Source organism: Coturnix japonica, chromosome 1 (assembly GCF_054131305.1).
Source record: "Coturnix japonica strain WE chromosome 1, WE-NBRP24, whole genome shotgun sequence".
NCBI classification, from domain to species: Eukaryota; Metazoa; Chordata; class Aves; order Galliformes; family Phasianidae; genus Coturnix; species Coturnix japonica.
In genome coordinates, this window is record NC_140663.1 from 57,213,052 (window position 1) to 57,225,300 (window position 12,249).

At 42.5% G+C, this 12,249-nt stretch overlaps 1 protein-coding gene across 2 annotated transcripts in view; it reads right to left on the reverse strand.

Annotated features, from left to right (window-relative positions):
* The window catches only part of DGKI (diacylglycerol kinase iota), a 215,363-nt gene that overhangs the window by 202,332 nt on the left and 782 nt on the right, over nt 1–12,249 (reverse strand). The gene's annotated exons all lie outside the window — the stretch shown is intronic.

Genomic DNA, 12,249 nt, shown 5'->3' on the forward strand with positions numbered 1-12,249 from the left:
AAAAATGTTCCATGGGAAATACTTAAGCCATGGTTCTTCATTATAGAAGAACTGAATTACAAGTGACAATGATGTGGTACCTTCAGAGTTATTGCCTCATACCTTGTTTTCCTTCTCTTTCAATTTACACTTGATTTTAAGAAATAATCACGTATTTGCCCATTGCTGCTCTGCTTGAACAGATCTATCACCAAGATCTGAGAGCTCATCCTTGTGTTATTGTACACACACTGTGGCTCGGGACTGAGCCCTTCAGACCTACCTGCTTGCTTGCCTCATGGATGTGGTTGCATTCCTCTACCACTACAGTTGCACACCGACATGTACTATTGTGCCTGGGAAAGCATAATGACACCTGGAAAAGATTATTGGAGATGATCTCACTGTTTTGCATTTATCCCCCTATTATTTATGTTTTCACACATAATAGAAGCTGCTTTGTCTGAGTGTGTAATCAATTCACCTCATTGTCTTACAGCCTCACTGGGAAAAGCTCTCAGAATTGATTCACAATAGGGCCAACATTTCCATCAAGCAAATATCACTCTCGGCACCTGACAAATTGTGACACTATTTTCAGAGTGACTGAATCAGAAACAAAGCTCCAGCATGGTGCTGGGGTGGTGGGGGAGTCAGTGGGGAAGGGTTTGGGAAATGGGTACCCTGCACAACTGCTGTGTGGGGAGCAAGGACGAGCACCTGGGCACGGCTCAGTCGTGAGACCTGGGAGAACCCCATGCTTTCTGTCTGTGATTCTGAGTTCAAGTGGGTGGGAAAGCTGATTTGCTAGGGAACAGCCTTTTGAGACAGCAAGCTGCTTCTCTCACTGGAGGGGAATTAACATCTCAGTACTTTTTCAAATCAGAGAAGGGAAACCTGGGCTACAGTTCTCCATCCCAGCTTATTTCCTCCTCTTCTCCTCTCTGTTTCAGATCACTAATGGCCTCTTTCAAACCTGAAAATTTACCGTATTAAAGCATTACATACTGCACTCTAAGCCATACTTTGCACCCTCCTTTATCTCAATTGCTTGTGACCCACTGGAAATGTCTGTCTTTGGCCAGCTGAAGGGCTGAAATGATCAAAACTTATTTTAATGATCAAAAAATATATAAAACACAAGCAGATGGGAGAATCAGGGATAGCCTGAGTTTCCAGACCCAACTGGGAACCCACATTCACAACTGCCAGGAGACCTTCAGGGGAGGGTCAGATTGAATATGTAAAAAAGGTTCTTCACCAGAAGGTGATCAGGCCCTGGAACAGGCATCCCAGTGCAGTGGTCATGGGCCCAAGCTGACAGAGTTCCAGAAGCATCTGGACAATGCTCTCTGGCATCTATCTGGTTTTGAAGTAGTCCTATGTGGAGCCAGGAGCTGGACTCAATGATCCTTATGGGTCATTTCCAACTTGGGATATTCTATGATTCTACCTTCAGCTACAGATTTCATTTAGGACATTGCACAGCTGCAGAGAGTAGCAAAATAAGGTCATTGGTGGCAGAAAGACAAGGCCATCTGGTATCTTGGCAGTTCATGTGTGAAAGAGAACAATCTTTGAATTTCAGGAAGCAAAAAGCGTGAGTAATCTCAGGATAAAGGCCAAAGACACACACAAAAAAAAAAGTGAATTACCTTCTTTTTCTGCTAAGTCAGGAGAGAGGTACAACCCACTGCTCCCTGCGCTACCACTTTCCCTGAATAAACAAAGGCCTTTTATCAATTAGGGAGCTAGGAAGTAGGAACACGGCTCTTTCACAGACACGGGTCAACTCCCCTCTTCCTTCTGTCTCCCTCCCAAAATTAGTCATCCCATTTTCTGTTCCAGTGGAGAGACAGCAAGATCTGTGAAGAGAAAAACCCCACACACGGGTTCGGCAGCTGTTCTTTCTCTGTATTTGCTTTGTTTACTTGTTTTTATCTGAATCCTGTACAAGACCGGGTACTAATAGGAATGCTAAACACAAAGCCTTTTAGATAAAAGAGAATTGGAAATGTAAGCAGAGAACAGGCTGAAGACATTTTCACAGCCCTGTGAGAGCTGAGGACAGAATTGCACTTGATAACTTCCCCTTCTGCACTTAAGGAGGTGGGGAAAAGATGACCATATTGTCCAACCCAGGAATAAAAAGAAGCTTTTCTTAATAATTTCCTGTCATTTGATCTCTCATATTTTCACCAGACTTGAGGTGAAAACTGGGAAGAATGCATTACTTGGTCTTGAATATGCTGACTCTGGGAGAATACATCAGAGGAAATAAGATATTTGTGCGTCACACTGAAGATTTTTTCTGGTTAACAGCAATAGTAATAGTTTGCCTCTGTACCTCTCCTAGATGAAAGAAAAAAGAAGCAGAGCGCATTATATAGGAGGTTGGTGGTTGGATTAGATGATCTCTAAAGGTCCTTTCCAACCTCTATAATTCTGTAATTATTCTGAGACGTGTTCATTAATGGGAGGGCTCACACAAGCTCTCTGCATCCACACTGCCCTGAAAAGCATTTCCCAGAGCAATTCCAGCTTGAATCTGCCTATACAATTGAGTGACTGCATGCAGTGCTTTTAAAAGCCATTATTTGGTTTCTATTAATGGTCATCACATTCCCAGGAAGGGCAAGACAGGGGTCTGCAAGAAACTTATTTTCTGGGAGAGACCAGAGGATGTTTTCTCACAGGGAAAACACATGTAAAGCTGTGCTTTATCTGAAACCAACAGGCCAAACTGTCAAAAACTTTTCTTGCTGAGGGTTAGCTTTCCTTCCTTTCAGATGATGGTTTGATAGGTAAGGATATGTTATAAGGACTGCCACTGCTAGCTTAAATGTCTGAATCTCATATGATTGGTTTTTCTAAACATGGCAGATGAGCTTTTTGAGGAGGCATCTCGACTGCTATGATCATCTTGGTCCAACTTGTAATTGCCCCAGCATCACAGCCAACAAAAGTCATCTCCCCTGCCATCCACGTGAAGAAGAGAGAACAAGAGTTGACAGAACAGAGACCAAATAACCCAATACACAGTAACCTTGTTGCTAACCAAAGATCATCATATATTTGTAAAATCACAGAATCACAGAATGACCCGGGTTGGAAGGTTGGAAGGGACCTCAAGGATCATGTAGTTCCAACCCCCCTGCCTAGCAGGGCCACCAAACATACACATTTATGGTACAGTCCACATCAGACTTAGTGTAATGAAAAAAACACTTTTCCGACCTGAATGGCAAGCAACAAATCAAGATTCTCAAGGCCAAAAGAGCCCATCCAAGCATCAAAATGCTACCCTTTATTCAAGTCACTGAGTCTACTCCAGTATTGTTTCTCATGTATCAACAAGGTCTGCTGAGCACTTTTCGGCATTCCTTCGAATTGTAAAACATGAAGAGCTGAAGAAGGCAAAAGTTTCATCCTTCTTTTTGCTATAGATTTGCATTACAGTAACTCAGAAGTCCAAGAGCTGCCTCTACCTTTATATTCAATTGCACTTAAAAGATGTACATAGCTACTTCACAACCACTACAACATATTCTTTCACAGCAGAGCTTGACAAATGCCAGTACTGCAAACAGAAAGGGGGAAAAGGAAGCAGCTTATTATGAGAATCTTGACAGTAAGGCATCAAAGATGCAGCACCAGAATTTGAAGCTCAGATCGGCCATGACAGACAGGGAAAAACCTCTTGGAGCAAACTGAATAATTTAAGCCTAACCTTCTAGAATGTGAAATACAGTGTTTCTGTCTCTGCGTGTTCTTTGTTCATTACACCGTGCACCATGCAGATACATAAACCCACACAAAAAGCACCAGTGTATTGGCAAGAATTGGGGGAAAAGGCAGAAACGTGCTGCAAGGAAGAAGACAAGGCAGCATAGGCAAGCTACAGAATGAGAAGGGAGAGGGAGCAGCTCAGAAATATTGAAGAAATCCAATTCTAATGCAAGAACAGTGGTCAGGGACAGCACCAATACAGTGAGAAATGATGTGCTCCAAAGCAAAATATACTGCCTTGCAGAAGTGACACTTGTAACTGCTGGCTACCTGCAGAGGTAAAATGAAGAATGAAGAATAGCTTATGTTCCTCTCAGCTAATAGAAGGCCACCCGCAACCAAACATGCATGGGTAGTGAATCTAATTCCTTCTTCAATGTCATTTTAAATCAGGCTGGGACTTGGAGCAGACTGCAGAACCAGCAGCAAAGGATCCTAAGAGTACAAGCAGCTGACAGCACGCTGGTACTGGATATCCCTTAGGGCAATAGCATCAAAGGCACTTTTATTTCCTGCCGACATGAGTTTTTGACGTGCGAGTTGTCTCAGTGTCTCAACTTACAACTAACCCCAAAACTCATAATGAAACTTTATTCAAATCTTTGGCATTTCACTTGTTCCACAGGAGAGTCCATTGCCCTCCAGGGCATCATCTTGAAACCATAAATCAGTCTAACATCAGCAATTAATACCCAAGGACATAGCTTAGCGTGCACCTACACATGGCATTTCATTGCCTTCAGAGAACCTGCAGGATGCAGTGCTCTGGTTGGAATGAAACTCGATGTGTTTTCACAACAAAAGGAGGTACTCCTGGGATCATTCACTAATTGGATAAAAGCATAAGAACTACCCCATTACCATCCCTAGAGGAAACTCATTAGCAACCTAATGAAATAAAGTGATGACAGGAAGGTATTTTCTCATCATCTTTTAATGCTAACAGGCTTCAAAGACATTTCGCTCCCTAACCCTCTCCTCTGGTGCCCTGAAACCCCATGGCACCTCTCACACAGCACAGACAGTCCCCTCTCCTGCATGTTTCACAGCACCAGGGAGCAGTTTCAGAGCACAGAGGGATTCTAAGTTGTCCACTTCATCTTTTGTCTTTGATGAATCTGGGCAACTGAACTTCAATCCCTGCCCCACTTGGAAAATGTTCCCCAATGGGTCAACTTTCCTGATGAGTCATACAGCTTAGAAGGCATATCATCTGGCTATTAGAGGTTTTGCTGTTTATTTGTAAGAAAAGTCCAGCTCAGACACATTTGGAATAAATTATAAATATGGGATGAGCGATACATAAGCCAAGTATTTTCTTGCAAGTATTTATATTAAAATACGAGACTTTCTTTTTCTTCACTTGTAAAGTGTTGGGTCATACCCCCAAACACTTGTGCATTATAGATCTAAAGTACGTCTGGTTAGAACTATGCATATTAAACACAAAATTTAGTAATGGAGGGGGGAAAATGAAGAATTTTTAATCCATCCAAAGATGATAATACAAAGAAAGACAAGTTATTTGCCTACTTCTTTCCCTGCCATACAGGCTTACATCTCTCATCCCCAGCCAAAACACCTCCAAGTCCCTGAACATTCAGAAGTAGTTCACATCTCTCCACCAAGGGCTCTTGCATAGTGCCTGACAACCTAAGCCATCAATCTTAAACATCTCTGTGATGGATCTACAGTCTAGCTGAAGCTACGGGGCACCAAGCAGCACAACTCTCTGGTCCCAGTGAGTAAACTCATTGCTGATGGCTTATGCCTCCTCACTGACAGCTTGAGAAAGTAACATCCTGCATCTAATTCGTGCCCCAGTGTTCATCCACAAAAGAACACAGGAGGGGCAATGATGCAGAAAGTTAGTGTATGCCTCAATTAGACACCTCCATTCTCTCTAAATACATAGCCATGTGTCTGCTACAATGGGGATTAGTGTTAGGAAGTATGTAGGGCCAGTGATCTGGAAAACCTTCTAGGAGGAATTGGAAAACACCACCCCTCAAAATGCAAACACACCAGATGATAAAAAGCAGTTTCCCATTATGAATGGTTATTTCTGTAGACAGACAAGCTTTGTTAATTAGAAGGGTAATCAGGGAAGTCCAGAACTGAAAGGTTACCAAGCCTTTTTCTAGCATAAGTATTCCAGACCATCAGGTTTCCTCAAAAAATAATACAGAGAGTGCAGGGAAAGAATTACACTCAGTCTTAGTGCAAAGACTGGCCAAGTCCCACACTCATTTAGTCAAGAATGCTGTCATTAGTGACCATTAGAACAAATGAATGCCTCTTTCCCTTTATCCCCAAACCCTTATCTACCTTTAAACTAAGCCATTTCATTAAGTTAGTTGGAGGCATAAAGAAATTCAAGACAAGCAGTTAGTGCCCTGTGGCAGCTCCTAGGCAACTGTAGCTCTTTAAAAATGAACGGTCCCACTTGCTCCATACACAAATAATTCAGAGGCAAACCTTGGGAATACAGGACTTGCTAACAAGTTCAAATTACAGTATTCATGTACAGGATGTCCTCCATTCCTTCCCCAGGTTTTGGGTTTTCTCTATAAACTGCTATTTTGCTTATTTTCCCCACTCCCCTTCTCCATTTAACCTAGGGGAGCTAAGGGTTAACTGGCACACAGATAGCACATGCCATCCTGAGTGAGTCAGTGAGTCACTGTATCTTGCTTCACCTCATCTTCCTCCATCCATAAGGCTGTAATCCATAAGTGATCATGTCCACCTAAAAAAAAGACAGTGTAGAACCTGACCATTTGTAAATACACCCTGAAAAATGGAGACACAATACAATGGGCAAGCAACCCTTCCGTTTCTGCAACCCTTTATGAGGGTGGATAGTGAGGGAATGTCTTAAACTAAGACAGGGCAGGATTAGTTTAGATATTAGGAGGCAGTTTTCACTCGAGGGTGGTGACACACTGGCACCCAAGGTTGTCCAAGGAGGCTGAGAATGCCCCATCCCTGAAGGCATTCAAGGCCAGGCAGGATGTGGCTCTGGGCAACCTAATCTGGTGACTCTGCACATAGTAGGGGGGTTTGAAACTTGATGATCAGTGTGGTCCTTTTCAATCCAGGCCATATCTGTGATTCTATGACTCTGTTCCTATGTACTTTCACAGCTGACATGAAGGCACCTATGGACTACATAGATATATATACTTGCACACACAGAAACTGCTCTCAGTGCACTCTTACACTTTTTTTCATATACACAATTGAGTTCATGTGTCTTCCATTTACAAAGGATTAATAAAAATCTGGACATACAAAAATGGATGTCTTTTCCCTTTCCTCCCCATTTTATTCAATGGTGAACTTCTTCATAGGATGTTCTGAAACCAGAAGTGGTCATAATGCTGCACGCCTCCCTTAGCAGTTCTCTTCTTTCCCTACCCTCTCTTTCTTAATATCTGGAAGACCCTTTGGTTAATTGCCAAAGTTACATGTCCAGGCTGCAAAGCAGAAGAGCACAAACAGCACTGCACATGTGCATCACCTCCCCAGTATCTTGGCCAAGCTGCCGACTTTGACAAATAAAAAACTGCCAAAAGCCTGGAGAAGCATCAAGAAAAGCATTTCATCAGCCCCGTGATCAACCCCAGTGAGAAGAACTGCCTACCTGCTCATTTATTCCAAAGGATTAGCCAGGACAACGGTGTCTTTCCACCTCATTGAACTCACATGGCAACTGATTCAGCACTTATTACCTGATAACATTTTCCATCTGTAAGAGTCCCTCTCTGAATGGCCATCTGAGCCTACATGTCCAAGTCTGCACAACAACTTTGTCCTGCACTCACGGGGTTTCCCCCTGGCAAATTCTGTGTGCATTTATCCACATCTGAGCACGTACATAATGCCACTGTAGTGCAATGATCATCCACCAAGTGTCTTTTGCAAAGTACTGCTAACTTCATAAAGAAAGGAAGAACAGCAGAGACAAAGAGACAATCCTTTTACTTTGTGTGACCTAGAGCCATTGATACCCAGCCTTGAAGCTGTATCTCTAAGCCCACAGCAAATTCTAAATGTAAACCATTTCTTCCTGTGGTATTAGTCTTGTTTCAGAGATATGCTAGTCTTTTATGCATTTGTTACAACACAGAGCTTCCATTTCTTTCCTCAAAGCTTTGGGTATGAAAGACAGCTTTATGAAGGCCCCTTCATGTACCTAGAAATGTGAAGTGATGCACTTTGAGAGAAAACGATAGAGCGGTGATGGATGTTTTGGGAGACAAAGTAAATTGAGTCATTGTTGTGAGTGTGGGTGGTACCAACCCTGCACAGTAAATACCCGAAACTCTAACAAAGAAGATGCAAGCAGATCTTACAAGATTAGGCCTGAGAATGAGAATTATTTTCTTGACATTTGATAGAAGATAAAAAACTCGTCCATCATCTTCATGAGGAACCGTCTCACTAATTCATGGAAATAGGACGCATTAAGATTCAAAGAAACCCAAGTGTAAGGAATCAACACAATCAAAAGATGAACGAATTGTGTTGAATGTTTTCATTTTTACAAATGTCAGTCAGCTTTAATTATTTATAACGTTTCACAGTACACTAGTAAATGCTGTCATTTCATAAAGTAATTAAGTCTTAGTAATAAGAGACACCTCTGCCATCCTGTCTCTGTTTAATATTTGCTGAGAAGTGATGTGAGCTCTACGATCATTATCATGTCTGTAAACAAATGAAGCAAAAAACAAGGATGTCACCCATCCTTCAGTTTCTATTTCTGTTCAAGGACTCATCGGAAGTCCCAGGTATTCACATTCTCTGTCTTATCTATCTAAGCACATCAGCAGTGATGAGGTTGTTTAATTGAGGATCTTCCCAGGATTTCTCTGCCACAAATCCTCTTCTTCAAATGCAGGAATAAAACACTCCAATTATCACTCTAGACCCCAATTGCCAGAACAACCAACCACACACTGCTGATGGTGCAGGAGAGAGTAGATGGGCTCTCAGTAGACCTGCCCACTGACCACAGGGGGAGCTGACAAGGCTGGCCTCAAGCAGCTTTGCTTGGTCAGAGAGAAGCATTGGACATGGTCACCCCCTCCAATACCTTCCATTACTCAAAGTGAAACTCGATGTCTCCAACTGAGAGCCACCGTGCCCAAACAGCACACATGGAATCTTAATGGCCTCTGGTTGGGGGGCTGAGCTATATATGGGCAAGAGTCTTAATGTTTGCCACACTATATCAAGCGGGATTCTTCCGCTTGGTCAAAGCGAGATCACGTTTCTCGAGATAAACTATTCCCCAGTGACAAACATTTGCCAAATGCTACTTGAGCTCTCACAAGAGGGCCATTAAAACTTCAAACTTACAACTTTGTTTTTATTTCCTATGCCACTAACCAAGATTCCCTGGATTTCTAAATAATAATTATTAAGAAATTAAAAGCCATCTGCATTATTTATAGTTTGAGCTTGTTTAGCTTTTTGTTGCTCTTGTCTGGTTTGTGGATCTTTTACTATTTCTTTAAGCTTAAGCAATTAAAATAACACGATTATTTTTCAGATGAATTTTTTAGAGCTACAAACACCTGCCTACAAGAAACCTGTAGGATGGAACTTTATAACCCATAGCTTTCTCTGTAGTTCTTTTTCCCCATAGTTTTCTGTAGCCTTTTATTGTGGAAATATTCTTACTGAGCTCCTTCTTGGTAAAATCTAAATTTCTTGTTATTTCAAAAATTATCTTGAAGAAAGTTCAATTCCTGCCTACTTCAGCTAACACAGATGATGGTGTTCTTCACGGAACTTTGAAATGACAAAAATAATGAAAGAAAATTAAAGAGAAGAAAATAGTACCCACTGCTTTTGCATCAAAACACCCTGGAAATATTCATCTGGGTCTAGAAACAGAGGAGGTAAACAAGAGCCACTGAAGGTGTAGAAAGTATTTATCTTTGGTAGGGTACACATTTTATTTGCTTCCACTATTCCCCCTCCCCCATTTACAATAGGTTGCCCAGGGGAGTTGTGGAGTCTCCTTCTATGGAGATATTTAGAACCTGCTTGGATGCCTACCTATGCAACCTGGTGTAGGGAACCTGCTTTGGCAGGGGGGTTGGACTTGATGATCTCTAGAGGTCCCTTCCAACCCCTGCAATTCAGCGATTTCCCAATTTCTCTGCTATGACCTTGGGTTGATGAGACCTGGGGTTGATCAGTTGATGAGAAGAACATATTTTTCACCCTGAGCCCATAGTTCAGACATCTAAACAGAAAAGCCAAATGGTCTTTAAGACAGTTAATTCCATATTTCTAAGATTTCTAAAGCTAAGATTTAGAATCTTAGAAATCTTTAGAATCTAAGATTCTAAGATTTCTAAGGCTGCTTTTCTGCTAGCTTTCTTAAGTCAACATCCAGCTCTCAGATAGGTTGACCTCATGAAGCACATGAGGCTGAAGGGGACAACCACTTCTCTGAGCCTTCATTGAGCTGCACGGGGAGCAGCCCTATGAGATGCCCTTCACCATGAGCTACACACTGGAACCACTCCTCCCTCCCTGCCCAACTCCAGTGCTGTGTATCAGGAGGGGCAGGAACTCTGGCTGCAAATTGAGATCCACTTAAGTAACACGTGTTGAGAGCACGCGCACACCAACAGACATGCTTTAAAGCCATTAGCTCATGTGCAAGCACAGATAAGTGGCATATCCCTGCTGTGTATGTATATGTAATTACAGTGCATCACTAGAAAGAAAACAGTGAACAAACATCTATTCTTGAAGGAGCAAAGAGGTTTCTGTGCACACAGAGAGCTTTGGGTACACTGGGTTCAGGGTGGGCATGTACGTGCTGGGAGCACAGGAATGTCAGTGGGGCTATGGAGCTTCATGTGCAGCACATCATTAGTACGTACAGCAAGCTTTCCCTCTAAATCAGGCAAAATTATGACTTGATAAGGGCACCAGGCACACCTAATGTATGTATTTACCACACACCAATTCATTACATACTTAGCACAGCTGTTTCTGCACTGTAAAGCACCGGTCAGGTCAGATCCATACGTTGTTTTCTGACTCACGTTGCTCATGCTTTCATGCTTTTGGTACAGTTCTAGAGACATAAGATTTATATGCAATAACTACACTATTAGTTAAATAGATTCACAGAGAACTGTTAGCAGTTCTATTTAAGGAGGCTGGGGGATGCATAGCATGGGGAGCTCAGTGGAGGTCCTGTGTGAAAGTCTTCCACTCTTCCATCTACTCCAATAATCCTCCTTAGGGAAAAATGAGAGCACATATTACTTGTGGAAAATCAGCTCAAAAAAAAAAAGGCATGGAAATCCAAGGATGTAAAGAAAATGTACTTTCTTGCACATAGCCTACATCAAGAGAATGAGCAATAAGCATCAAGAGATGCTCAGGAAAAGACTTTCATATGTAAAGGTTCAGGAATTGTTGTACACCTGCCCAGCTGTAGGAGAGACGAGGCGGGAAGAAGAAGAGAAATCCAGTATCCCCTCCTATTAACATTTATTATGAAACCCTTCCAACATCTTGCTTTGAATATCTCCAGAGAAGGAGAATCCACAACCCTTTCCTCAAATGGGGAAGATGCCAAAACTGCTGAAATAAAAGTGAAAATCTATGGTTTGAGTAGAAGCACCTGCAAACCATAATGCAAACCCCCAGCCTTCTCTACCAAGAGCAAAGCCATTAGCAAAACTGCCCCGTCAGCAGTAACATCAAAAGCCCACCTACAGAGCCTGCCTTTACCTGCAACATACAATGTGCTGCTAAATGACACGCACCAGAAAAACCACCAGGGCAGAGATGCAGAAGCACCAGTAAGTTATTGCCGTAATGCCCTTGATGTGCCCAGCAAGTTTTCCTTTTCACATCGTTCGCCTTATTGAGTCTTGTATGAATCATCCCAAACTTCACGCTCGCCAGTGAGAGCATCAGCCTTATGTGGAAGTCTCTCCACGCATACGGAAGGATTATATAAAACTTCGGCTATGAGGAGTGCTTAATTACATCACTTTTAAGCCATACCACATGCAGAGACTCAAACCATTATGAATCTGTCTCAAATGTAAGCTGACAGCGTGAACACATTAGAAAAAGTACTTGTGTATTGGTGGAGATTCTCTGCTTACCTACCTACAGCTAGAAGAGACAAAATAAAGAGCAGAGGCAAAATAAAGAACAGCTCTGAGTGTTCTGTCCACTGGGGTAACAGAGCACATCCCCAGCCTGCACTGGGGAATGCAGCCAGAATGAGGTGAGACCCCAGAACTTCATTGCATGAAGCTTCTCAGACAGCTGTTGTGACCCGCAGCTACTAACAGATCCCAGGTGGGAAAAGAGGAGCAGGCAAACCCCATTAGCTACCTGTTCATCCAGGTGCATCACGCAAGGAGGTGATTTACTGGGCTCCACAGCTCCAGGACCAGCACAGAGCAGCAGAACACGCACCCCTGG